This window comes from Halichoerus grypus, chromosome X, assembly GCF_964656455.1.
Source record: "Halichoerus grypus chromosome X, mHalGry1.hap1.1, whole genome shotgun sequence".
Classification (NCBI taxonomy): domain Eukaryota; kingdom Metazoa; phylum Chordata; class Mammalia; order Carnivora; family Phocidae; genus Halichoerus; species Halichoerus grypus.
The window spans coordinates 95386299-95413742 of NC_135727.1; the positions used below are offsets into that span (position 1 = coordinate 95386299).

Sequence of the window (27444 nt, forward strand, 5' to 3'; positions counted from 1 at the left end):
TGCCAACATGATTACCTAGAATAGATTATCTTATGTCCTCAGATAACTTTGACTTTCTATATTCTGTAACTATAGAGTAAATAAAACAAAGAAATAAATAAAGGCCCCATGTACTGGAACAGGAGGAGACAGGGTAAATATTTTAGGAAAGATTCAAGCATATTTTATACTGTTTGAGCACCTAACTGACTAGCTACCTCCTACATAGAGAAGATACACAACGCATATTGTTCGTTGACTGACTAACCACTGACTAATCTTGAAAGAAGTGTTTTGGGTTTTTTTTGTTTTTTGTTTTTTGTTTTTGTTTTTACCAGGCTTCTAAACAAAGTGAGTTAAATGCCTGTCATCAACGAACAATATTTGTTGTGTATCTTCTCTAAAAGGGTCCCCGGTGGTCCTGCCCCTGGTATTCATGCCCTTTGTGTAATCCCCTCCAGAGTGTAGGCTGTTCCCCCAAAACTGAATCCTGCCAATAACTATGTGAGTGAGCTTGGAGACTGATCCTTCCTGAGATGAGACTGCAGTCCCAGTGGACACCTTGATTGCTGCTTTGTGACAGACCTTGAGTCTGAGGACCCCGTCTAGCTGCTTCCAGATTCCCGACCCACAGAAACTGGGAGATAATAAATGCTCATGGTTTGAGGCCACTAAATTGTGGGGGTAATTTGTTATACAGCCATAGATAACTAATACAACGCCCCTCTATTCTTGTGATGACCAAAGGGTGGCGGGGCATAGATGTTTCCATTTAAGAAAGTCCAATGGCGGGGGGGGGGGGGGGGGGGGGGTGGAAATCTCGCAGGAAATCTCGTTGCCATGGCAACATGTGACTGGTTTCTTATGCCCAGTGTAAACACTAGCTAATAGTCCTGAGGGTTCTGAGCCCACAAATTTCCTCAATTAAAAGAGGAATTTGGTGTTGAGGGAGACACAGATGGTGGGCTGCTCACATGGCCTTTGGTCCAGGAATGGTACCATAGTGGCCTTTTTGGCATTCCGGGGGTTGCTTCAGGACTAAGTGGAAGGGACAGTAGGGGGAGTAATTACTTAGTCTTTGGCAAGACAGATGGTGGTAAAGGCGGGCCAGCTAGATGCCCCGCTTTCCAGCCAAATGGAAAGGACATCACTTGGCTTTCAGCTACTTTCAGCAGGAGAAATAGTAATGGCGGAGCAAATGGAATACTTAACATTTGTTAAACACTCCATTCTTTTCAAGAAAGCCACTGCCATGATGTTATCTTACTGGCACCTCGCAATGACCTAATCAGATAGGCAGGGAAGGCATTGATTTATGTTTGACGGAGTAAAAGGGTTTTTTTTTTTCTTTTTCCTGATTCTTGTTTTGGATTTTAAAAAAATACTATGTGAGTGACTATCAGAGAAGTGAGTCTTCTGATATCACAAGACCACTGGGCAGCAGAAGCAGGGTGAGAGCCAGTACTCCTTTCCCCAGTGCTGAGCCTTTTCTTCCCCCCTGCCCCTCTCCTGCTGCTCAGACATTGTCCCTTGCAAACACTTCTTTCCTGCTCTGGGAATATAGCAGCCCTACTTCAGAGGTAGTACCCCTGAGTCACTACGGGCACCACAAACTTCTGTCTTTCCCAGGAGTCGTGGAAGGCCATCTGTCCCTTCACATTTTAAAAGTTGAGGTCCTTCTTGTAACTTGTTCCTATGGCAGCACTTCTGTAAACTTGACATGCGCAGAGTTATCTAGGAACCGAGTTCACGGTCAGATTCACAGGCCCCACCCCCCAGAGATTCTGATGAATTAGAACTAGACTGGGGCTCAAGACTGCATTATTTTTGCACGTACTTCCATGAGATTCTTTTTTTTTTTAAGATTTTATTTATTTATTTGAGAGAGAGAGTGAGAGAGCACAAGCAGGGGGAGAAGCAGAAGGAGAGGGAGAAGCAGACTCCCCGCTGAGCAGGGAGTCCGATGCAGGGCTCGATCCCAGGATCCTGAGATCATGACCTGAGCCAAAGGCAGACGCTTAACGGACTGAGCCATCCAGGCGCCCCCTTCCATGGGATACTGGTGGAGGTGATACACAGCCAGCTTTAATAAATGCTGCCTGACAACCTCCTCCTTGTCAGTACCGTGCTAGAAGGCACTCATGAGCACACGTGTGATTACACCCACAGAGGAATCTCTTGCGCTATGTAGTATGCTGTTTTCTAAAAGGTTGTATGTGTATCACATTTTATATATCACCTCACATGCGAAATACTTTACATCCATGTAGTATTTTTCTTCAGGGAAAGGACTGCACCTTAAAAGTGCACCTTTATCCTCAGCACCTAAGCACAATGCCTGGTCCCTAGCTTCGGTTGAATTGAATGTTGGTCCAATGACTGACTATTCAGTTTACTCAAAGAGGGGTAGGTCTGCATATAGCTTAATGACAAGTCAAAGACCCACTCACATCTTAACATCATTCACTCTTATCTCCCCTTAACGATTTGTAAAACACTTCTCTTATCTGGCAATTCAGAAGGATGAAAGACAAAATATAAGATGGATACTGAAATAACTCTGTGAATGAGAAGCTTCTAGAAGCATGGTTACCTTAGTCTCAGGGTCTTTCTAACCTGAGAAGTTATAACCTCAGCTTTGCCAGGAGACTTTATGATCTATTGCGTTCGTAACTCCAAGAGAAGGAGAAGAAACATGATAAATGGAACCAACACAAGGTCTCAGATTCCCCTTTCCCAAACAACAGAGAAGATGAGCTTTGTTCCTGAATCAACGAATTACAACATTGTTTAGCAAAGTGATTTAGGATCTACTCAAGAGGTGTGAAACAGAGGTACATAGACTCACTAGGACAGAAGCTGGCGAGGGTTTGGCTGGCCCAGCTTAAGAGATCAAAACACAGCAGATTTTTCGGTATGGCTTCGGTACGCCTCTGGAGCAGGCATTTTTCCTGAGCTGCTAAATGAAGGTTTTCAGCTGATTTGTTTATGTGACAGCTTGCCTGTTAACAGCAAAATATTGATTCTTCTGGCTTAGCAATGAGGCTCCTAAAACATTTCATTCCTAAACTCATAAATTGGTAATAAAAAAAATTAAGCTTTCCCAAGGAGTTTGCTTGGCCTCCAGTGTTTGATTGGACAAGGCAGATATTTTTCCTGATTCTGCAGTTAAGAGCCAGACTTCCTGCTTTCTCTGGTTTGACTTATTGGATAAGCCTTTTGAACAATGGAACTCGTACTTAGTGTGTTTTATTTTAACCTCAATGATGATATACATCTCAGCAGTAAATTTTTAAATAGCTGCGTTATATATGCTGAATAAATGATGAACCCAAGTGTGCTTTCAGCTATCCTCATAGAGCATCTGGAAGGTAATCAGGGTCAAGATTGAGAGACAGAAGGATAGGGAGGAAGAAAGAGTTAATATATGTTATGTTCTGACAAGTTGGAGAACTGTTGATTTATGCCAAACTAGGCTTAAAAAAACCCAAACCATCGTCTATGGTAAAATCATTGAAGACACACTCCCCACACACCAAGAAGGGTCTTGTGAAAATCTGTGTGAGGAAACATCATCAACACATAACAAAACTGATAAGATATAGGCACAGATCACAACAACGGCTCACATTGCACACGGTTTCCAAAGCCCTTGTCTCAGTTCAGTATCATTATAGTCCTTCTCTGTCAGAGTTATGATCCTTCTGTTTTTGCTTTTCAGTCTTCAAAGGCTTTATTGAGGCATAATTGACATACAAGAAGCTGCACATATTTAAAGTATATAATTTTGTAAGTTCTGACATATGCCTACACCTGTGAAACCATTACCGCAATCAAGACAGTGAACATAGGCATCACCCCCAAAAGTTTCCTAGTGCCCCTTTATCATCTCTCTCCCACCCCTCCCACCCCTCTCCCAAGCAACCTAATGGCAGATTGGTATCTGCTTTCTTTTTTTTTTTAATGTTTTATTTATTTATTCATGAGAGACAGAGAGAGAGGCAGAGGCAGAGGAAAAGCAGGCTCCCCTCAGAGGAGGGAGCCAGATGTGGGACTTGATCACAGGACCCTGGGATCACGACCTGAGCCAAAGGCAGATGCTTAACTGACTGAGCCACCCAGGCGCCCCGGTATCTGCTTTCTGTCACCATAGATGAGTTTGCAGATTCTTAAATTTTCTATGAGTGGAATCATGAGCTTTGTACTCATTTTTGTTGTTGTTGGGGTTCTTTCACTCAGCATAATTATTTTGAGTTTCCTCCATGTTACTGCATATATCAAAGTTCATTCCTTTTCATTGTCGAGTAGCATTCCATTGTATGGATATAACACCAGGTTGATGCGTTCACCTGTTGAGGACACTTGGGTTGTTTCCAATTTGGGCTTCTTACAATTAAAGTTGCTGTGAACATTCATGCACAAGTCTTTATATGAATACGTGCTTTCTTTTCCTTTGGGTAAGTGCTTCCACATGAATTGCTGGGATCATATGATAGGTATGTGTTTAATTTCTTAATCTCAGGAAACAAACTGAGGGTTGCTGGAGTGGTGGGGGTGGGAGGGATGGGGTGGCTGGGTGATAGACATTGGGGAGGGTATGTGCTATGGTGAGTGCTGTGAATTGTGTAAGACTGTTGAATCACAGACCTGTACCTCTGAAACAAATAATATATTATATGCTAAAAAAAAAAAAAGAGAAAGTAGGAAGGGAGAACTGAAGGGGGTGAAATCGGAGGGGGAGATGAACCATGAGAGACTATGGACTCTGAGAAACAAACTGAGGGTTCTAGAAGGGAGGGGGGTGGAGGGATGGGTTAGCCTGGTGATGGATATTAAAGAGGGCATGTATTGAATGGAGCACTGGGTGTTATACGCAAACAATGAATCATGGAACACTACATCAAAAACTAATGATGTAATGTATGGTGATTAACATAACATAATAAAATTAAATTAAAAAAAGAAACTGCAAAAATGTTTTTCAACATGTTCATATCATTTATATTCTCAGCAGCAGTGTATGAAAGTTTCAGTTCCCTCTATTCACACCCAGTCTTGGTATGGTCAGTCTTTATCATTTCAATTTATTTTTAATTTAATATAATAGATGTGTAGTTGCAACTCATTGCGGTTTTAATTTGCATTTCCTTACTGACTATATTGAACTCTTTTCCTATGCTTATTTGGCATCAGTATACATTTGGTGAAATGTCTGTGAAAACCTTTTGCCCATTTTTTTATTGGGTGGTTTGTTTTGTTATTATTGAGTTTTGAGAGGTTTTTAAAAAATATATTCTGAGCGCAAGTCCTGTATCAGACTTATGTTTTACAAATATTTTCTCCCAGTCTGTAGTTTGTCTTTTCATTCTCTTAACAGTGTTTTTTGAAGAGCAGACGTTTTTAACTTTGTTGAAGTCCAGTTTACCAATTTTTTTAATAGATCATGTTTTTGCTATGTTATTGTAAGAAATCTTTGCATCATCCAAGATCACAAAGATTTTCTCCTCTATGTTTTCTTCTAGAAGTTTTCAGTTCTCATTTTTATATTTAAGTCTAGGATCCTTGTTGAGTTAAATTTTATATATGGTATGAGATATGGACTGAAGCTCTTTTTAGGGGGCACACGGTTTTTCAATTGTTCCAGACTGTTGAAAAGACTATCTTTTTCTACTGATTTATCAGTATACCTTTGTCTAAAATCAGTTATCCATATAGGTATGGGTCCATTTTTGAATTCTCTATTATGTTTTATTGATCTCTTTGTTGATCTTGGTGTAATCCTATACTGTCTTGATTACTATAGCTTTAAAATAAGTCTTGAAATCAGGTAGTATCTGTCCTCCAAAATTATTGTTCTTCAAAGTTGTTTTGGGCATTCTAGGTCTTTTGCATTTCCATATGAATTTTAGAATTTGATTCTCATTTCCTACAAAAAAGTCCTGTTGAGACTGTTTGGGATTACAGTAACTCTATAGAGCAGTTTAAGGGGGAATTTGTATCTTTTTTTTTTTTTTTAAAGATTTTATTTATTTATTTGACAGAGACAGAGATAGCGAGAGCAGGAACACAAGCAGGGGGAGTGGGAGAGAGAGAAACAGGCTTCCTGCCGGGCAGGGAGCCTGATGTGGGACTCCATCCCAGGACCCTGGGATCATGACCTGAGCCGAAGGCAGACGCTTAACGACTGAGCCACTCAGGCGCCCAGGGAATTTGTATCTTAATTACACTAAGTCCTCTGACCCTCTGACCCTCTGACCTTTATTTAGGTCTTGTTTAACTTCCCTCAGCAATGTTTTGTCATCTTTGGTGTACAAGTCTCTCACATCTTTTGTCAGATTTATCCTTGAGTGTTTTGTATTTTTTATGCTATTTTAAATGTTACTGCTTATTTAAGTTCAATTTCTGATTGTTGCTGGTATTTAGGCATACAATTGATTTTCATATATTGATTTTGTGTCCTGCAATTTTGCTAAACTTATGTTTTAGTTCTAGCAGATATTTTTGTAGATGTAATCAGATCTTTTTTACATGGACAATCACGCTAAGAATAAAGAGTTTCACATCTTCCTTTCCAATCTGAATCCCTTTTATTTATTTTGCTTGTTTGATGGTACCAACTAGACCTCCAATCCAATGTTGAATGGAAGTGGTGAGAGCAAACATCCTTGTCTTGTTGCTGATCTTGGGAGCAAAGCATTTAATCTCTCACTATTAAGTATAATGTTAGTAGTAGATTTTTTGTACATGCCTATATTCATTTTCTGTCGCTGCATAATGAATAACCCCCAAACATAGCAACTTAAAGCAACATTTATTTAAGATTTTATTTATTTATTTGAGAGAGAGAAAGTGAGAGAGAGAAAGAGGGTGCACAAGTGGGGGGAGGGGCAGAGGGAGAAGCAGACTCCCACTGAGCAGGGAGCCCAATGTGGGCCTCGATCCCAGGACCCCAGGATCATGACCTGAGCTGAAGGCAGACACTTAACCCACTGAGCCACTCAGGAGCTCCTGGCAACAAACATTTATTATCTCACCATTTCCGTGGGTCAGGAATCCAGACACGGCTTAGCTGGATGCCTCTGCCTCAAGGTTTCTCACAAGACTGTGATCAAGGCATTAGCTGTGGCTGTTGTTTCATCCAAAGTCTGAGTGCAGGGAAGATCTGCTTCCAAGCTTACTCATGTGGTTGTTGGCAGGATTCATTTCCTCACAGGCTGTTTGATTGTGGGTGTCAGTTCCTCTTTAGCTATTGACCTGGGGACTCCATCAGTCCTTTGCCACATGGGGCTTTCCGTAGGCAGCTCAGCTTCCCTCAGAACAAGCCAATGAGAGAACATGAGAGGGCAAGCAAGATGAAAGTCACATTCATTTTGTAAACTAATCTCAGAAGTGACATCTTATCACTTTTGCAGAATTCTATTTGTAAAAAAAGGGAGTCATCAGCAAGTCTGGCCCATACTCAGGGAAAGGGCTCATAGAGGAGGCAGGGAACATTGGAAGCCATCTTAGAGTCAGCCTACCACAATGCCCTCTATCAAGTGGAAGAAATCACCTTCAGTTCTTAGTTTGCTGAGAGTTTTTATCAAAACTGTATGTTAGATCATGTCAAATGAATTTTACTTCATGTGGTTTCTTTTTTAGTTTGTTCATATGGTGACTTTTTAAAAAAGATTTATTTATTTATTTGAGAGAGAAAGATAGAGTGAGGAAGAGAGAGAGAGAGACAGAGAGAGGTGGGGAGGGGCAGAGGGAGATGGAGAGAGAATCCCAAGCAGACTCTGCGCTCAGTGCACAGAGCCCAACACGGGGTTTGATTCCACGACCCCAAGATCACCACCTGAGCTGAAACCAAGAGTAGGTTGCTTAACCGACAGCTCCACCCAGGCATCCCTGTATGGTGACAGTTTAAGGTTTGTTTACACTGATTTGATTTTCAAATGTTAAACCAAGACTGAATTCCTGAGATGAGCAACACTTGCTCAAGATGTATTACCCTTTTTATATATTGTTTGATTCTACTTGATAAAATTTTGTTTATGATCCTTACATTTGTGTTAATGCTATATGAGAGATATTGGTCTGTAGGTTTTCGTTTGTTTGTTTTCTCATTATGTACTTTCCTGGCTTTGGTGAGAGGATGGTAGTGTTGGCCTCATAACACCAGATGGAGGATAGTCCTTCCTCTTCAGTTTTTGGGAAGAGTTTGTGTAATAGTGGTATTATTTCTTCTTTCTGTATTTGGTAGAATTTATCAGTGAAGCTATTTGGGCCTAGAGTTTTCTTTGTGGAAAGGTTTTTAACTACAAATTCAATTTTTCTAGTGGATATAGGCCTATTCAGGTTATCCATGTCTTATTAGGTAAGCGTGGCAGTTTGTGTCTTTCAAGGAATTTTTCCATTTCATCTAAGTTGTCAAATTTGTTAGCATCAAGTTGTCTGTAACATTTCCTTCTTAACCTTTTAGTATATGTAGGATAGGTAATGTCATCTCTCTTATTCCCAATACTGGTAATTTGTGTCTTGTCTCTCTTTTTTCTGGCAAGATGTTTACCAGTTCTGTTGTTTTATTTTTCAAGTAAAGAATTACTGGTCTCATTGATTTACTTTTCTGGTGTTTTGTTTTCTATTTTATTGATTTCAGCTTTGACTTTTATTAACTCCTTTCTTCTGCTTACTGTACTTTTATTTTCTAGTTTCTTAAGGTAGAAGTTTAGGTCATTCATTTAGACTATCTTTTTTTAAAAGATTTTATTTATTTATTTATTTATTTATTTATTTAGAGCATGCATGGGGGGAGGGGCAGAGGGAGAGGGAGAGGAAGGATCTCAAGCAGACTCTTTGTTGAGCTTAGAGCCCAACATGGGACTCAGTCTCACAACCCTGAGATCATGACCTGAGTTGAAATCAAGAGTCCCTCACTTAACCCACTGAGCCACCCAGGCTCCGCTGAGACTATCTAATATAAACATTTAGTGCTATGAATTTCTTCCTAAGCACCACTTCGGCAGCAGCCCATGAATTCTAATTTCCATTTTCATTCAGTACAAAATACTTTATAATTTGTCTTTTGATTTCTTCTTTGATCCATAGGTTACTTATTTGTTTATTTATTTTATTTTATTATGTTATGTTAGTCACCATGCATCATTAGTTTTTGATGTAGTGATCCATGATTCATTGTTTTTCTATAACACCCAGGGCTCCATGCAGTACATGCCCTCCTTGATTTCATGGGTCATTTAAAAGTGTGCTGTTATTTAGTTTCAAAATATTTGGGGATTTAAAAAATACTTCTGTTATTGGTTTTTAATTTAATTTCATTGTGGTTAGAGAATCTAATTTCTACGACTTACATACTTTTAAATTATTGACACTTGTCTTATGGCCCAGAATATGGTCTATCTTGATAGATGTTCCTTGTGTTCTGGAAAGGGAGATGGTTTGATGTTCTTATTGAATGGATGGTTTCTATAAATGTCAATCAAGTAAAGTCATTTGATCATGTTGTTTAAGTCTTCTATATCCTTGCTGATTTTCCATCTACTTGTATCAATTATTGAGAGGGAATTATTAAAATCAACTGTAATTGTGTATTTGTCTATTTCTCCTTACAGCTCTATCAGATTTTGCTTCATGCCTTTTAAAACTGGCTTATTAGGTCAATAAATGATTAGGATTGTTATGTCCTCCTGATGCATTAATCCTGTTTTCATTATGACATGGCTTTTTCTATCCCTGGTAATATTCCTTGTTCCAAAATATACCTTGTTATTAATATAGCTACTAAAGCTTTCTTTTGACTGATGTTAGTATGATTATCTTTCAACATTCTTTTACTTTTAACCTATTGGCGTTATAATATTTAAATTGTATTTCTGTTGGTAGCATCTAAGTGGGTCTTGTTTTCTTTGTCAATCTGATAACCTGCCTTTTAACTGGATTGTTAGATCATTTACATTTAATGGGATTATTGACATTCTTTGGTTTACATCTACCATCTTGCTATTTGTTTCCTGTCTATTCATCCCATGTGTTTTTTGTTCCCATTTTCCCTCTTTTTCTGCCTTCTTTGTATTGAGTTTTTAAATTTTATTTTACATCTTTTGTTGACTTATTAACTATAACTTTGTTTTATTGTATTAGTAGTTGCTTTAGGATTCATACCATGCATCTTTCACTCATCACAGACTACCTTCAAGTGATACTATATCACTTCACACATAGTATAAAAATCCTACAATAGGGTGCCTGGGTGGCTCAGTCAGTTAAGCGTCTGCCTTCAGCTCAGGTCATGATCCCAGGGTCTTGGGATCAAGTCTCACATCGGGCTCCTTGCTCAGCAGGGGAGTTTCCCTCTCCCTCTCCTTCTGCCTCTCCCCTTGGCTTGTGCTCTCTCTCTCTCTCTAGCTCTCTCTCTCAAATAAATAAATAAAATCTTTTAAAAAATATCCTACAATAACACAGTTCTATTTCTCCCCTCTCAGCTTTTATGATATGGTTGTCAGATGTTTATGTTTAAAACTCTATTATACATTGGGTTTTTAAAATTTGTTTGTGTTGTTATCAGTCAATTATCTTTTCAAGAGATTTATTTATTTATTTATTTATTTATTTTTAAAGATTTTATTTATTTATTTGAGAGAGAGAGAATGAGAGACAGAGAGCATGAGAGGGAGGAGGGTCAGAGGGAAAAGCAGACTCCCTGCCGAGCAGGGAGCCCGATGCGGGACTCGATCCCGGGACTCCAGGATCATGACCTGAGCCGAAGGCAGTCGCTTAACCAACTGAGCCACCCAGGCGCCCTCTTTTCAAGAGATTTAAATCATAAATAAGATTTTCACAAATTTACCCAGGTAGTTACCATTTCTAGAGCTTTGCAGTCCTTTGTATAGATCCACATTTCTTTCTGGTATTGCTTTCCTTCTGCCTGAAGACTTCCTTTAATATTTCTTGTACTGATGGTATTCTGGTGATTAATTCTTTCAATGTTATATCTTAAAAAGTTGTTATTTTGACTTCATTTTTGAAAGATGGTTTTGACTACACATAGAATTGTAGGTTGACAGAGTTTTTTTTTTTTTTTTTTTAGTACTTTAAAGATGTTTTTCTACTGCCTTTGAGTTTGTATTGTTTATGACAACAAATATGATGTCATCCTTACCTTTATTCTGCTGTACATAACATAGCATATTCTCTCTGGCTGCTTTTAAGATTTTCTCTTTATCACTGATTTTGAACAATTTGATTATTATGCACTTTGGAATAGTTTCCTTATTTTTTTTGTGTGTGTTTGGGGTTCATTGAGATTCTTAGATCTCTGGCTTTACAGTTTTCATCACATTTGGAAAACTTATACCTATTGTTTCTTCAAGACTTTTTTCTGTTCCTCCCTCCTCCCTCAAGGACTCCAATTACATACCCTTTGTGTTGCTTGAAGTTGTCCCACAGCCTATTAATGCTCTTTTCTTTCCTTCCTTCCTTTCTTTTTTTCCTTCTTCTTTTTTTCCTCATTCTTTCTTTCTTTTTTTTTTGAGTCTTTTTTTCTCTATGTTTTTCATTTTGGATAGTTTCTATTGCTATGTCCTAATATTCACTGGTCTTTACTCCTGCTATTTCTAATCTTCTGTTAATCCCATTCACTGTTTTGTTTTGTTTTGTTTTTGTCTCAAACACGGTAGTTTTCATGGTATTTTCCATGTTTTCTCAGGTATGGAAGTTTGATTTTTTTAAATTTTTCCTGTTTCTACATATAGAATATAGTAATAATAACTAGAGTTTTTATCTGCTAATTCTAATATCTGTGTGCCAACACTGGGTTGGATTTGAGTGAGTGATTGATTATTCTTCTATTATGGGTCTTATTTTCCACTTTTTTTTTGCCTGCCTTGCAATCTTTGATTTGATGCCAGCCATTTTGAACTTTACCTTGTTGGATTCTAGATATATTTATATTCCTATAAGTATTCTTCAGTTTTGCTCAGGGATGTAGTTACATTATTTGAAAATAGTTCAGTCATTTCAGGTAGTGTTTTTATGATTTGTTAGGTAGGTCTAGAGCTAATTATTCCCTACTAAGGCAAGAACTTCTTGAATACTCTACCTATGCCCCATGAATTACACCTTTTCCCAGCCTGGTTGGTGATTACATATTATCCTGGCTCAGTGTATTAGCCACAGTTATCTCTGATTTTCTCTGATGGTTTATTCACACACATGCTCTGATCAATACTCTCCTAAGTACTTGAGTGGAACCTTTTGAAGATCTTCACAGAACTCTCTCATTGTGCACCTCTCTCCTTTCTGGTATTTTGACCAGCTATCTCTAGTTACCTTGGTCCTCCCAGACTCTCAGATCTGTCTCCCCAACTCAGGGAGACCACAAAGCTCTGCCTGGGTTCCCCTTTCTGCACCACAGCCTGGAAACACTCTCAAACAGTAAGGCAGGGTGATCATAGGTTTCACCTCATATTTTTCCTTCTCTCAGGGATCACTGTCCTTCACTGTCTGATTTTCAGTGACTTGAACACTGTTGCTTCAAATATTTTGTCTGGTTTCTGTGATTGTTTCAGGCAGGAATATAAATCTGGTGCCTCTTGCTCTACCCTGACTAGAAGTGGAAATATGATTGTTCCATTTTAAAATGAAGAAATGATCTCAAGAGGACTTAGTGCTGTAGTAAGTGGGAGAGCTGGAATTCATGCCCAGTTCTTTTCACTCCAACTTCAAAAACATCATCTTAGAAGTATCTGTATGGCTGGAGAAACCTCAGGACTTCCCCCCTCCCCTTCCCAGCCTATGGCTTTTCATAATTGTTCATTTATGTTCAGCCCTTAATTTTATTTGTTTGTCTTTAGGAGTAAAGGTGAGCAACTATTTGGGACTGTATATCTATTCTCCATCTCTCTTTTCAGGGAGAATAATGTCCTTAAAGAGCTTCATTCTTTAATGACTGGTATTTGTTGTGAATCAATAGAGAACCTTTCTCTCTGTGTTTGAACCTTGGGTAAATGTTCAGCTTCTGTTCTTATTTCTTAGGCTCACTTATAGGTCATATACTTGCCCAGTTCAGAATCTTTGTTTCCTCCTCTGGAAAAGTACTCTTCTGTCATTCTCTCCATCAAATTCTGGCCCTCATTTCAACCCCATCCCACGCTCTATTTCTACTAGGAAAACTTCCCCACCTATGCAATTTCTACCTCTATAAAATCATGCTAGGTTTGTTTGGACAAGATGCTCCGAAGGTCTGTTCCAGCTCTGAAGCAAGTTTTGTGGGGGCTAATATTACTCCCTCCCTTTTCTAAATTACACCTTTTGGCATAAATTGATTCTGAATTATATTCTAACTTTGTACCATATATCCTATGCACTCTGTCTGGCAAGTTGCCCATCATTAATAAGTTCCAAATAAATCTTGTTGAAAGAAAGGATGAATGGCATTTTTTTCCTACTCATTCAATGTATGCCTTTTTTTCCTTCTTAACCAGAAAATAAGTTTCCTGAGGGCAGAGCTAATGTATTTTGCTTATTTGATATTACATATAGGACCTACACTTTGTTAGGGGCATTGTTGAGTGTTTGCAACGACTCTGATTCCAAGGAACCACCAGCAACCTAATTTCCAGAATCATGGTACCAGGCTCAGGTGATAATACATAGTCCCAAAGTAAATATATGTTGAATGAACAATGAGATGGCTCTGGAACAGAGAGTTTAGCAAGATATTCGTGCTTACACAGAGAAACAAAGATGCAGATAGTGCAGACACACTCAAATTTTATTGTTTGTTTGATACATCTGCTGCTTTGAGGCTTATACTTAATGTGAGTCTGTTGAATGATTTACAGGTATACTCCTGCACCGAGATGAAGGGCTTTATTATAAATCTCCCTCCTTGTGCTGTAGGATACTGTGCATTTTTCAATGCTGTAAACATAAATAGAAAAGTGTTTTGTCTGTGACAAGGACAAATGTCAGTTGGCAAAGCTCTTAAAGATGCAGACTTTTGAATTTGAGTTCTCATTATTATAGTGTCCTGATTCAAGAAGTAAGAATAAAAAATGCTTTATACTTATAAATTTTATTCCATAAACCTTTATAATAAGGAAAAAACAATAAAAGTTATTATATAAAAGTAATACATGTAGAAAATAATGTTAAGCAAAAATAAGAAAATAAAAGCCATTCCTATCTCCAACATAGATAACCACTGATAACATTTTAGAGCATATTCTCTCAGTCTTTTTATACACATATTTAATTCAAAAATGTAATTACACTAAACATATCATTTTCTCCATGCTTTTTCATTTAGTGACATGTAAACTATTCAGTATATATTCATAAAAATTCTCCAGATCATCATTTCTCACTGCTGTTTAGCACTTCAATGTATGGATTTACTGTAATTTATTTATCCAAACCCCTAATTTGGGTCATTTTTGTGATTTTCAGTATTTCTGCTGTCATGAAATTAGAGGAATAAGTGTCCTTGCAGCTAAAGCTTTATGTACATCCCTAATTATTTCCTTAAAATAATTCCCTAAAAGTGGAATTCTTGGGTCAAGAAGTGTGCAAAAATCGAAGGTTTTTGACACCAAAACTACCTCTATTCCAATTTAATCTCCCAGCAAGGCATGCAGTACTTTTTAAATGTGATTTCATTTGTACTTATAACCTTTATGCAGGAAAAGTTTAAGGCATCCATATTTAGCAGTTGAGGAAATCAGGGTGCAGAAAAATCAAGAGCATATAACATTAACACCACAACTGTAAGCCCACTTTCTCCATTCCTTGTACTCTTGGAACAGTGTTCATTGCATCTCTACCAGTGGTATTTGGAGAAATTGAGTCTGGGCTATTCCTTGATCAAAATTAGGATTTATTAGGCAAACACATACTGAAAACAAAGTTAAACAGGCTACAAAGCTTATGACGGTAATAGGTCTTTAGGCTGGTTTTTGCAATTTAAGTTATTTGCCATCAGAAGGCAATAGAAGTTCACTTCCCCCTCCCCCGCAAGAAGGAAATGTGGTTTTCCTGAGAAGCTAGTCTCTCTCTCTCTCTCTCTCTCTCTCTCTGTCTCTCTCTCTCTCTGTTAGACAGGAAGTAGGATTTATTGGTGGCCATGAATAAGGAGGGGGCAGTGCCAAGGTTCTCATGAGTGCAGAGACTGCCATTTGTCCAGGGGGCCACGATTAAGGATGTATTTGACCCCACAGCCTTCTGGGAAGAGCCACTTTTCAGCCACCATGTCTTCAAATTCATCTGCATCAAACTTAGTTAAGCCCCACTTCTTGGAAATGTGGATCTTCTGGCAGCCAGGGAACTTGAACTTGGCCCTGTGTAAGACCTCAGTCACATGCTTCTTGTTCTACAGCTTGGGACAGATGGACATGATGACTTGGCCAATGTGGACCCTGGCCACTGTGCCCTGGGACTTTCCAAAGGCACCCTGCATACCTGTCTGGAACCAACATAGGACATCTTGTTGATAAGGATGAAGTGAGAGGGGTAGAGCCACCACTCAGACGTGAAAACCATCTTTGTCACAGCTTTTCACCCCATACTTGTTGACACAAATACGGACAGCCTCCAGGGCTTCAGAGGAGAGCAGCTCCTATTCATCTGGTTGCAGATCTTGGCATCAGGGACACCTCTGCAGGAGTGAGGCTTTGGATGAATGACTTGTTCTTAACAATACCGGTAACATTGGGCAGTGTACAGCCCATGGCAACACCAGGATCTTCAGTGACACGCCAAGGGCAAAGAGAAGATAGTATCTTTTCTATCTCGCCACTTGTTGCGTAATTACAAGCTACAAAACTTTGCTTTGTATCCAAACCGACATTTATGAAATTAGGACTTCCAGTTGAATTGGTTCAAATCAAGATTGAAAATAAGTTTTGTATATTTCTTCATGAAATCTCAGCTCTTCCTAAAACTGTTTTGTTTTTGTTTGTTTTTTTTCATGGATAAGGGATTATCTCACTATATGCTTTGGGCTAGACTTAAAGAAGTGAATTTCTTTTTTAAAACAAGATTCTAACTCCAGTATAACTTTTGGCTCTTGATCTAGTTAAGTTTGTGATCTTTAATTTTGCAAGATGCCACTGTGAAAGAAGAAACAAAAACAAAGACACAACTGGATGCAATTCATCACTACCAAACAACACTTTAACTCTTTCCAACCTAGGAGACGCTCCCTTAACCTGATAACTGCTTTCCAATTTTTAAGCTTCCTATTCCAAGGTAGATTGATTACAAAAATGGCACAACTGTCCATGCTCCCCTGAATCCATTCCCTTTGCAACCTGACTTGGAAACTTCTCCCATCAAAGGTGGTGTTTGTATCCCCATCCCATGAAACTGGACTAGCCCTGTGATTTGGTTTGCCAATAGAATGCAGTAGTGTTGCAGTTCCAAGCCTAAGCTTCATAAGGTCCGGTGTACTTCTCCTTGCTCCCTTGGACCCTGGAGATCTATGTGAACAACACCGGACCAGCCTTTGGGGACATGAGCGGTCACAAGGAGGAGAGCCATCTCAAGCAAGGCCATCACAGACCAGCCAGTGCCTAGCTGCTCTGCCTACTAACCACTGACACAGGAGCGTTTCCACATGGCGATCATCTTAGCTTAGCCCAGATAGGAAGAACCACCCAGCTGATCTACAGATTTATTTTTTTGGCTAGGGGAGAGAAATTGTGTTGCAGGGTTATTTAAAACAATAGATATCTGTTACTTTGGGTCTAAAGCAATTGAGCCAATAATGATTATTACCATTCCCCTGCCTGGGATTCAGAATGAAATGTCTGGGAGAGAAAAGATTCTGTTTCTGATTTGGCAGGTTTTGTAGATACAGATCAATGAAGTGGTCTGGCTGTATTTATATACACTGACGATTTACCTCCTGATACTCTTTCTGATTCCCACTAGTAATGCTTAGGAATTAGCTTAAAAATATTTCATTGGCCTGGTGTCCAGCTACTCCCAATCATATGTCATGGCCACATTAAACCATTCCTTGTTCCCCAAACATACCTCAAACACAATAACACTGGCATGCCTTCACTTCGACCTGATCATCTTTTCTTCTTTCTCTCTTTATCAAAATATTTTGGATAGTCTATGAATCAGCTGATTTCCTTACAGTTTCTCGCCTCTGTGAAACATGCATCTTCATCCTCCAGTATAATAAATTTCTCTTTCTTCTCTGCTTATTTTAATACCTATTTTGTAATGCTTATTTCAGTTTGACTTATAGTCAAAGATCTAAAATTCTGTCAGTATTAGCTAATCTTGAAGACTAAGAAAAAACAAGGCAAGTCTCAGATAGAGTTTTAGATATTTCCTTGTAGAATATGGTTATGATTTTCTGCTTTTGGGGAAAAAAGAAGAAAAAGTCATTTTAGCCATATTGAGAGTTCAGAAAGGGAGCGTATTTTGGCTTAAACTATACCGTGGAATCAGAATTAACTTTGTGCTGGTCATTATGCCATAGCCAAATAATTGTTCTTATTTTTATTATTAAATTCTACTTTTTAAGAAGAAAAATGGAGTAGACCTCTACTCCAGAGAGAGAAACAAAAAAGGCCTGGCTCAGTTCTGGTCAAGAGGAGTAATCAGTGGAGGATCTCATCAGTGTTGTGGATGCTACAACTAGGATTCCATCCATCTTGTTAAGGGACCCAAACTCAAGCCTCTGACCCCCCTTCATGCAGGATCAGCACAGCTAAGCCCTGATCTCATCTAAGACTCGAATATCTCCTTTCCTGTAAACCACTTCTATCCTGAGAGGAAAAAGCTACAGTTTATAAACATTTTTATTGGTCATATTTTACCATATGGCCAAGATGTTTGATGCTGGTTTGTTTAAAACACACACCTAAGTAGGTGTCTTTTCCCTGGTTAAAGAACTTTTTATGATAATGCTTCATTTAATTGAAACCCGTTAGCGAGCTGAGAAGTGAAATCAGTTTATGAATCAACGAGCAAATCTAGAAGCCATTTGGCAGCGTGGAGTCACGGCCATAAGACGTTTGAGTCCAGTGGCTAGCATAATGCCTGGCCCATAGAATAAACTCAAAGGAAGTTTCTGTCTGCAAAACAAAATGGATACAATTGAGTTAGCAGAGTTTTAAATGACATTGACTAGAACATCAATAGAAAGAATAAAAAGAAAACTGATTTTATTACAAAGTCACTGTGGATCAATAATACATAATAACATGGGCACGAGAAGCAGTCAGTGACAGAAGACATTCAATGATTCATGAGCACATTAAATTCATGAAATAATAAGCCCACACTGTTACATACTATCTTTTTCTGAATCAATAGCTATGGAATTGAATAAGAAAGTAGAATATTTTCAAAAGGTGCAATAATAGGGGTGACACAGCTGGGCAGAGTTGCTTATCTGGAGGATATCTCCACTATGCAGCTACATAAGAATAAAAAAAATTCAAAGGTTTAGCATGGAACGAACCCAGACATGTTTCCCATGACAAATTCAGTAGACACATCGGTGGGCTGTGATTAATTATCTTGTGTCAATGAATGGTTCTCTGTTCAAGCATCTCTTTTCTAAGATGGAAAAACCTTATATGCTGACTTCGTTTCCCCCCTTTCACTGGGTCATGGAGGAAGCAGTGTGTTAACAGCAGTGTGAGCACCCCAAACCCCCTCCCACTGCAGGATTCTGACTAGTGTGAGCTGAAGACAAATAGATGACTCAGATATCTAAGGAGAGAAACGACAGTCAGTGGAACTTATTTTCTGACCCTGCCCCAGACAATACCATGTTGTCTCTTTCGGCAACCAAGTTAAGTTTGCAAAGGGATCCATTCAAAATCTCAAAATATTCCCTACTTAAAATAGTCCTTACTCTGAACAAAGATTCTCATCATACCTTTTATGTCAATTCCTTTAGAGAGTTGTTTTCTGTCTGTCTGTCTCTCTCTCTCTCACACACAGACACATACACACACAGACCACAAACATCAGTCTCATAAACTCGTACATGAGAAATGTAGATCTCAGAAGTCAAAAATGAAGCATGATTCTAAGCCATATGGAAACCTTTATCTGGGTCTTTGTTTGAGTGTGTCTTTTTCTAGTTATGTTCGTGTGTCCATGTGGGTTTACAGGTGTATTCCTGCATCTTGTGTTAATGCATCTGGAGCCTCTCCCAATCCATCTCTCTCTTTCTCTCTCCAATCTTCTTTCTTACTTATTCCAGCAACTATGGACAAGAGAGAATGGAAATGCGTATATATTTTATTTGTTTTATTTACTGAATTTTTTTATGTTCTCTATTCCTTTTGTATAACTCAGAAAAGTCTAATGTTATACATTTTTCTTTTAAAAACAATAAAAACCCAATTAAATTGCCTTTTCTGTATTGATTACCAATGGTTTCTACCTCCCTTGAGCCACTGATCCTGAAAAGGATCAAGCTTCACCTTCGTTCTGAACTTATCTTTATAAAGTCAGAGTTTTCCTTTTCAGAAAAAAAGGAAATTTTTTTCTTGCAGTCAGAATTTTGGTTGTCACTGTTTCTGGACTTCAGTTCCTGACCTTGCTCTGTTAACAATGAGAACTCATGTTTCTATGTCTCTATAATTTTGTGCATACGTCTTTGTATACGCCTGGCCTAAATTCCAGTCCACCCCTGGCACACTTTACCTCCCCCTTTTAAATGAAGGATTCTGCTTAGGAGACATCCTTTTTTTTCCCTTTTAACATTCTTATGTAGCTAAACAATTATCTTGCCTTAGAACCTCATTCACTTCCTGATGTAGGCAGAAAACAGCACGTTCTAAAATTACAGCATCTTGGGGATAGAAGGGATTAGTCAATGTATCTAATTTAACTTAGTTGGCTCCCACTTGTATTATCATTGGTTTAAAGGATAAGGCAAGAAATAGGGCTCATTAGTTGTTCAACTCTCCAAACATTTGTCAAGCCAGGCCCTGGCAAACACCAGGGATTCAGAAATGATTATGTGCTTCTTGTCTTCAGGAAGCTCGTAATCTAGTGGGTGGAAAAGAGAAGTAAACAGTTACCGATGATGGAGATCATTTGCATGAGAGGGAGATACTGTGGGAGCAGAAAACCCAGCCTTGGGGCATTTTTAAAAAAAGATTTTTAAAAAATTATTTATTTGACAGAGAGAGAGAACATAAGCACGGGGAGAGAGAGAAGCAGGCTCCCCGCTGAGCAGGGACCCATTCCCCGTCCATGGGGTGGGGACGCTTGATCCCAGGACCCTGGGCTCATGACCTGAGCCGAAGGCAGATGCTCAACCGACTGAGCCACCCAGGTGTCCCATCCCAGGCTGGGGAGCATTTTTAGGAACAGGATGCCTGACTTGGGCCCTGAAGGACGAACCATCAGAGATCCTCAAACTCTGGAAAGAGTCTCATGATATTCCAAATGCAGTTGCAGTCAGAGAAGTTACTATTGGAATAACTGTAAAAATGTCACCTTTATACTCAAGATAGCACGGCATGGTGTCTGTGTGGTTTATCGGCAATGGCAGGCTTATTACTTTTAATGCTGTAATTTTCCCAAGGTCACCGTTCTACTTTCCCTGTTATATGTGTTACATAAAACTGCACTTCTTCGCCTTTATTGGAAAAAGCAAAAATGCCTGTAGAGGAAGTTGCTTTTTGAGAATAGCAGACTTTCCATAAAGGAAATGTAACCCTCGCACATTCACTTCATTATGCTTTGCTCCCTCCGTCAAGGCTGCCACTCTCACAACAGCTCCTTCTTTCCTTCTCCCCGCCCCACCCCTTGAAGGTCCCTCCTGTTGCCCTGGAGTGGTGATCCTGGCTGGACTAGGAGGACTTGGCCCATGCTCTTGTTAAAGTTACGACTCAAAGCATAGATTGAAAATTTTCTTTTTTCTTTTAAAGATTTTATTTATTTATTTGAGAGAGAGAGCACATGAGTGGGGGGTAGGGGAGAGGGAGGGACAGAAGGAGAGAGAATCTTAAGCAGCCCCAGGTGGGGCTCGATCCCAGGACCAAGAGATCATGACCTGAGCCGAAGTCAGCCACTTAACCGAAGGAGCCACCCAGTCGCCCCTAGATGGATAATTTTCTAATTATCTTTCGCTACTGGATATTTCAGCCAAAAGAAGTCCGTCTTCATGGAAGGCCATTAGAAATGTCTGGAAACCTAAGCTGCTTCCGGTGTCCTTGTAGTCCAAGAGCAGGGACTGCCCGGCTCTGATGAAACCTATTCTATACCTGGAATGTTAAGGGATAGGTACCCATTCCAGGGGCTGGAGAAAGAGAGGAGTAGGCTGTGGGGCCAGAAGAGGAGTCCCGGGAACAGCTGAGTGGAAGAGGAGCTAGAAAACCGAGCCTTGCCGCCAGACTGCCATGTTTGCTGCAGTCTGGTGAGGAACAAAGAGACTGGGGCCGAGGTAAGAGCAGTAGTGGGCACTAGGGGCACTTGACAACAGGCTCTGCTAACATGGGCTCCCTGGCATACCTTGCGTGCCCGTGCAGGCTGCAAAAGCCAACTCGCTCTAAAGAGTGCCAGTTTTGCAGCCTCGCACCCCCCTCGCTGCCAGGGCCATGCCTTGGCCCCCATTCAAGCATAAAGAGAAGGTTTCTATAATTATCGCCCCAGTGCTGGCATTTGCACACAGCTGTGTTATCACACACAGATCTGCCCAGGCCCCGAGAGGGGGCTCCAGAAGAAGAGGGCTGCTGTGCTGGACGCTGCCCGGCTTTAGGAGCCCCCAGACCTTGCCCGGGGCCCCTACTGGGACGCTGACCCAGGGCCTGAGGGGTTTGCTTTTTGACTCTCTGGTGGGTTGAATTTTAAAAGAAAAAAACAAAAGCACCAGTGAAATCGCCTAATATCCTAGACCACAGAGCCAACTGTGAGCAGGCCTGAAGGTCGGAGGCTGGCAGAGCTATTTTCTGGAACTTGCAATGGCTGGTGCCCCTCCTGCGTCAGCTGGGCCGAGGGAAGAGCACAAACACTAGAGGCCTGTGTATTCCCAGAGGCTCGGGTCTGGACATGTATCCTGCTTTCTAGGCTCCGGGAGGGGAGGCTGGGAAAGAAGAGAATGACTTCTCACTGCCAGCTTTGGATGACAGTGAATGGATTCTCTAACTCTGGTGCCTTCTCTCCCTCTGTGAGGCATGGGGGCCGGAGCAGAGGAGTCTCAGAATTTTCAGAATTAGAAAGGGCCACAGATGTTTGCGAGTCCAACTTCCCACTCAGTGTGGCTTCCCCCTTGGAAATATCCTGAAGCTGTCATCCAAGAAGAAGAAGGCTCTCCTTGGCTGCTACCAAGAACTGGCTGCTCACTCCTTGGTGAAATATCTCTGATCCTTGAGCATTCTTGCTCCCTTCACTCTACAATGGAAAGAGAAAAATCATACTAGGGGTCTCTGATAGGCTTTACACCTATCAAGGGGCTCCCAGGGCCCTCGGGATCAAGTCCACATTCACAACAGCTCTGCATGTTTGGCCCTCCCCACTCTCGGCCTCATCCTTGATGATATCTTCTCATCCACCTAGAAGAGAGAGACACTCAACATTGGGTTTCCTTTCATTTTCTGGAATAAGCCTCCTTTGCTCTCAGCCCTCCAACCCTCTCACCTATGAATTCCTCTTCTGGGAACAATCCTGGTCAGGTGGTCCTATCTCTCCCTGCTCATCTTGCAAGTCTTTTTCTGGGAGGCCTCTCTAACTTCTAACCTAGATGAACTCCCTTTGCTCTGAGCTTTCGAAGCACAATGCTTGGCACGTAGTAGAGGCTTAATAAGATTAGCTAAATGAGTACCTGAATCCAATCTTCCTGTAACTTCTACTCTCTGTGTTAATTCCACCCTCTTCCATATGACAGCCCTTGAAATATTCAAAGGCCATCATCCTAATCATTCCAGCATCCGTATGAATCTGGCCCCAGCAGGACACAAATCACACACTCAGGCAGGGTAATTGAGGACAGAATGATAAAAGGGGATTTACAAAGATGGGAGCAGGGTTAAGTGAATCTGAGGAGCACCCCAGAGCTAACAAGAGCAGGATCTTAAGCCTGAAGGGTCAAGGGGAAGGAAAGCTTACTGGAGGCCAGAAAGAGTAGCTGAAGCTGGAGAAGAGGACCACCCAGCAAGCCAGTAGGGAGGCAGCCAAGGGAATAAATACCCACTTCACGCTCTTCCCACACTCTAATCTCCCCTAGTGCCTCCCACTGACAGGTAAAGGGCAGGGAGCCTCCTAGGATACAGAGCCCAGTGGGAAAAGATGGAGAATAAATGAATAGGGAGAGACAAATGAAGAATACCCAGTACGATCATCCAATCCCAACAGCTACCCCAAATCTACTCTTGCCAGACTAAACAGTTTGCGTTGGTTCTACTACTGGTCACAAGGTGGCCTCCTTATTATCTAAGTCAACTACCATCTGGATAGATTCTGGATTGCCATTCGTTGCCTGTCCTGAAGCACTGGCCAGGAATACCACTATGCTCCAGACATCAGCCAAGGTAATGGGTATCAATCTCAGCCACTCTGAACACTACCTTTGTATTAATGCAGGTTTAAAACCATAGTTCCTTGCTTGTTGAATACATTTTAATTGTTTTTTAATTGGGTTTATGATCAATTAAATCCCCCAGGCTTCCTCACACAAACTACTGTGAAATCAAGCTCTCTCCTAAATTGTACTCGTCATTGATTTTTGTTTTAACCTAACTGCAAGATTTTACATTCGTCCCTGTCAGATCTTATCTTATTTACTTCTGTCCATTGTTCCAGATTATTAAATCCTTATTTTGTTACCTAGTGTAGCAGCTTTTCCTCTCCACTTTGAGTCACTAGCTAATTTCATTAGGCCGCTCTCTTTGTTTTCATCCGTACTGATGATGACTGAACAGAATCCCAGACAGCTGGGTGCTGAAGACCTCCTCTGGTTGAGAGATTGAGCAGCATGGTGTGGCATTTTACCAAGGGTGGGGAAAGAGAACATTATTTCTGTAGTGGGTTGGTGGTATAGTGGGAAGTAAAAGATCACGACGAAATCATTCTTGGGAAAACCCCGGATTACACAAGTTGAACAAGTTTCTTTCTTTAAAGTATCCCTTAGGGGCGCCTGGGTGGCTCAGTCGTTAAGCGTCTGCCTTCGGCTCAGGTCATGATCCTAGGGTCCTGGGATCGAGCCCCGCATTGGGCTCCCTGCTCGGCGGGAAGCCTGCTTCTCCCTCTCCCACTCCCCCTGCTTGTGTTCCCTCTCTCGCTGTGTCTCTCTCTGTCAAATAAATAAAATCTTTAAAAAAAATAAATAAATAAAAAAAATAATAAAGTATCCCTTAGAGTTATTAATATGCTAATATCTATGGACTAGGTCTGGAATCAGATATTCAAGGCTCTACCACATTGATTTGACTATGGAACACTCACGCGTGTTTGTGTGTGGGCACATATTTGCACATGAGTGCATATGTAGTATTGCCCAGGATAGTGTTTCACGAACTGCGTCTTGGGAAATGTTGACTGTGGAACTAACAGATCTGAATTTCACCACTTACCAGTTTGGAGCAAGGTATTTAATCTCTCTAATCCTCGGTTTTCTTATCTATCAAGTGGGCATAAAAGAAGATCTTACCTCTTAAGTTTGTGGTGAGAATGAAATAAGATAATGCCTGAATGAATCAGTACCTCTTACCACACTAGGATAGTAAATACTCACTACAGGTTAGCTGACATTAAACAATATCTGTATAATTATAATTATCATTAATGTTATTTTGACATTGATCCACTGGTTAGGCTCTGTACAGCAAATATATCAAAATATAATAATCTAAACAAGCTAAAAGATAGACAAGAAGCTAGAAATATGTTTCTAGTTTATATGACTTATATGACTAGTAAATGATGAATATTCTAAATAAATGAGAAAATTCGCACAAATCAATAAGAAAAAAATAACATCTTAACAGAAAATAAGGGACATGAACAGATAATTGACAGTAGAAGAAATGCAAGGTGGTCTTAGGTTGGAAATTTTTATTTTTATTTTTTATTTTATTTCTTTAAAGATCTTATTTATTTATTTAAGAGAGAGAGTTTGTGTGTGCATGCACATGAGCAGGAGGAGGGGCAGAGGTAGAGGGAGAAGCAGACTCCCCACTCAGTGGGGCTTGATCCCAGGACCCCGAGATCATGATCTGAGCCAAAGGCAGACATTTTAACCAACTGAGTCACCCAGGCACTCCAGAAATTTTTATTTTTAATGAAAAGGCTTCACTGCTGGTGCCAGTGTGAAATGATAACCACCACCACAATAACAATAGCTAACAAGAATTTAGCATTTAGTATATATTGGCCACTGTCCTAAGCATACTGTAAATATTTACTCATTTAATTCTCACAGTGAAAACTGTGAGGTAGATTTTTTTAAAATTATTTTTACTTTATAGATGAGAAAACTAACTACAAAAGATTATACCATTTCTGGAGCAATTTTTGTGAAATCGTGAAATTTTTGATGGTATCCACTGAGAGCCTTAAAATAGGCATATGCTTTGACTTGATCTAGTAGAAGCTGTGATGCATTGCCCAGATCCTCTTCAGGGCTTATTCCTCCAGCTGCTGCCATGTGATGGTCCTCAGCTCTCAGCCCTCACTAGAAATTATTCTCAGATGGAGACATCCACCTTGCCAACGTATGACTTTGGACTAGCCCATGTGCAATGACCTGATGATGCAGAAATATAAAGGCCTAGCTTCCTCACTGCATATAGGACAACTCTTTTGGGCCATCTCTGCTGCAGAGCTTCCCATGGGGTCAACTGAACCTTTGTTGAGGTTCTATCACAACTGAACTTCCCCCTCTGCCCAGTCCTGCTTTCCCCCCTCCTTTCCAGAGGTTTTGATTCTAAGAGTACTTCCTAGCAAAGTTCTGCAAGGTAATCTCCAACCTAGCGTCAGCTTCCTGGAGAACACACACTGCAACACCCAGTCATTTAACGTCTAAGAATATATCCTAAGTAAAAGCCTACTGTGAATGTAAATAATTACATATGAGCCCTAGTGAATGGTAAAACCACAAGAGGAAGGAACCTAGGTCCCTGAATCGATGCATGAAAAATTTCATCCACCAGTTTCAGCTTGGATCTCCAAGCCATAGAGAGCTGGAAAGAGTTTTGCTTTCATCCTTTCAGCAACAACAAAAGGGTAAACAAACTTGAAAGCAATGGCTTTGTATTGAACACGGGAGACAACTGAGATCAGAGGGCAAACAACTGACCTGAAATCTGGAGATAGATGGGTGACGGTAGGGAAGAACAGAATGTTAGCATTTACTTACCTGGCACAGAGGTTGCCAGAAACCACATAAGCTGGGAAGAGGATTTAGCTAGAATTTTTTTTTTAAATCAAATTGCTAAAGGCGGAGTGTGGGCTAGTATGAGAGTATAAAGCCCCTTAGGTGCGGACATAGAAAAGCTCACACCTTCTTGCAGGATATTCCTATTGGGACCCACAAGTGCTCACAGAGGGGGATGGGGAGAATTATAGCACCTGCTCAAGACAGAAGCTAAAGCAGAACATCAGAGAATGCCAGCCTCCCCCATACTGCCATCACCATACTAACATGTGTCAAGTGAAAATAATAGTGGAATACAGCTGGGAGAGCTGCAGAACGAAAATTGCCTTTGAGGAGCATGACAATGAGAAGACCCAAAGCCAAGTAGAAAGCAAACTTCAAACTCAGCCCATCTCACAATTATGTTACTACAAACTTTCAGACTAAAAGCATAGCAGAAGGAATAGCATGCTTATCTCCAAGCATTAAAAAATGTATACCTTAGTACCTACTGTCCGACATAACATGTCCAGCTTTCATCAAAAAAAAAAAAAAAAAATTGAGAGGCATACAAAAAGTCAAGGGAAAACACAGTCTGAAGAGACAAAGCAATTATCAGAAACAGTTCCAGTTATGTCACAGAGACTGGAACTAGTAAGGAATTTACTCTAATTAACATGTTAAAGGCTCTAATTGAAAAGGTAGATTACATGCAAGGATAGTTGATTTCATCAGAGAGATGAAGACAATAAGAAGAAACAAAATGGAAATGCTAGAAATGAAAAGCACGGTAACAAAGATGAAGAATGCCTTCGAGGGGCACATCAGTAAACTCAACACAGCCAGGGGGATAATCAGTGATCTTGATAATAGATCAGCAGAGATTATCCTAACTGAAATACAAAGAGAGAAAAAAAGAGCGGGAAGAAAAACAGAAGATCCAAGAGATATGGGGCAATACCAAATGATACAACACGTTTGTTTCAGAAGGGAAAGAAAGAACAGGGCAGAAGAAATATTTGAAGAAATAACGAAACAACGGCTAAGAATTTGTCAAAATTAGTGGCAGACATCAAATTATAGATCCAAGAAGCTCAAAGAAGACTAAGCAAGGAGAAAACAAAACC

The 27444-nt window shown here is 40.1% G+C and overlaps 1 long non-coding RNA gene and 1 pseudogene across 2 annotated transcripts in view; one reads left to right on the forward strand and one right to left on the reverse strand.

The window, feature by feature from the left end:
- LOC118519876 (uncharacterized) overlaps positions 1-27444 on the forward strand; it is a 66377-nt gene that overhangs the window by 20430 nt on the left and 18503 nt on the right. The gene's annotated exons all lie outside the window — the stretch shown is intronic.
- LOC118538965 (large ribosomal subunit protein uL16-like) lies at positions 15134-25609 on the reverse strand (annotated as a pseudogene).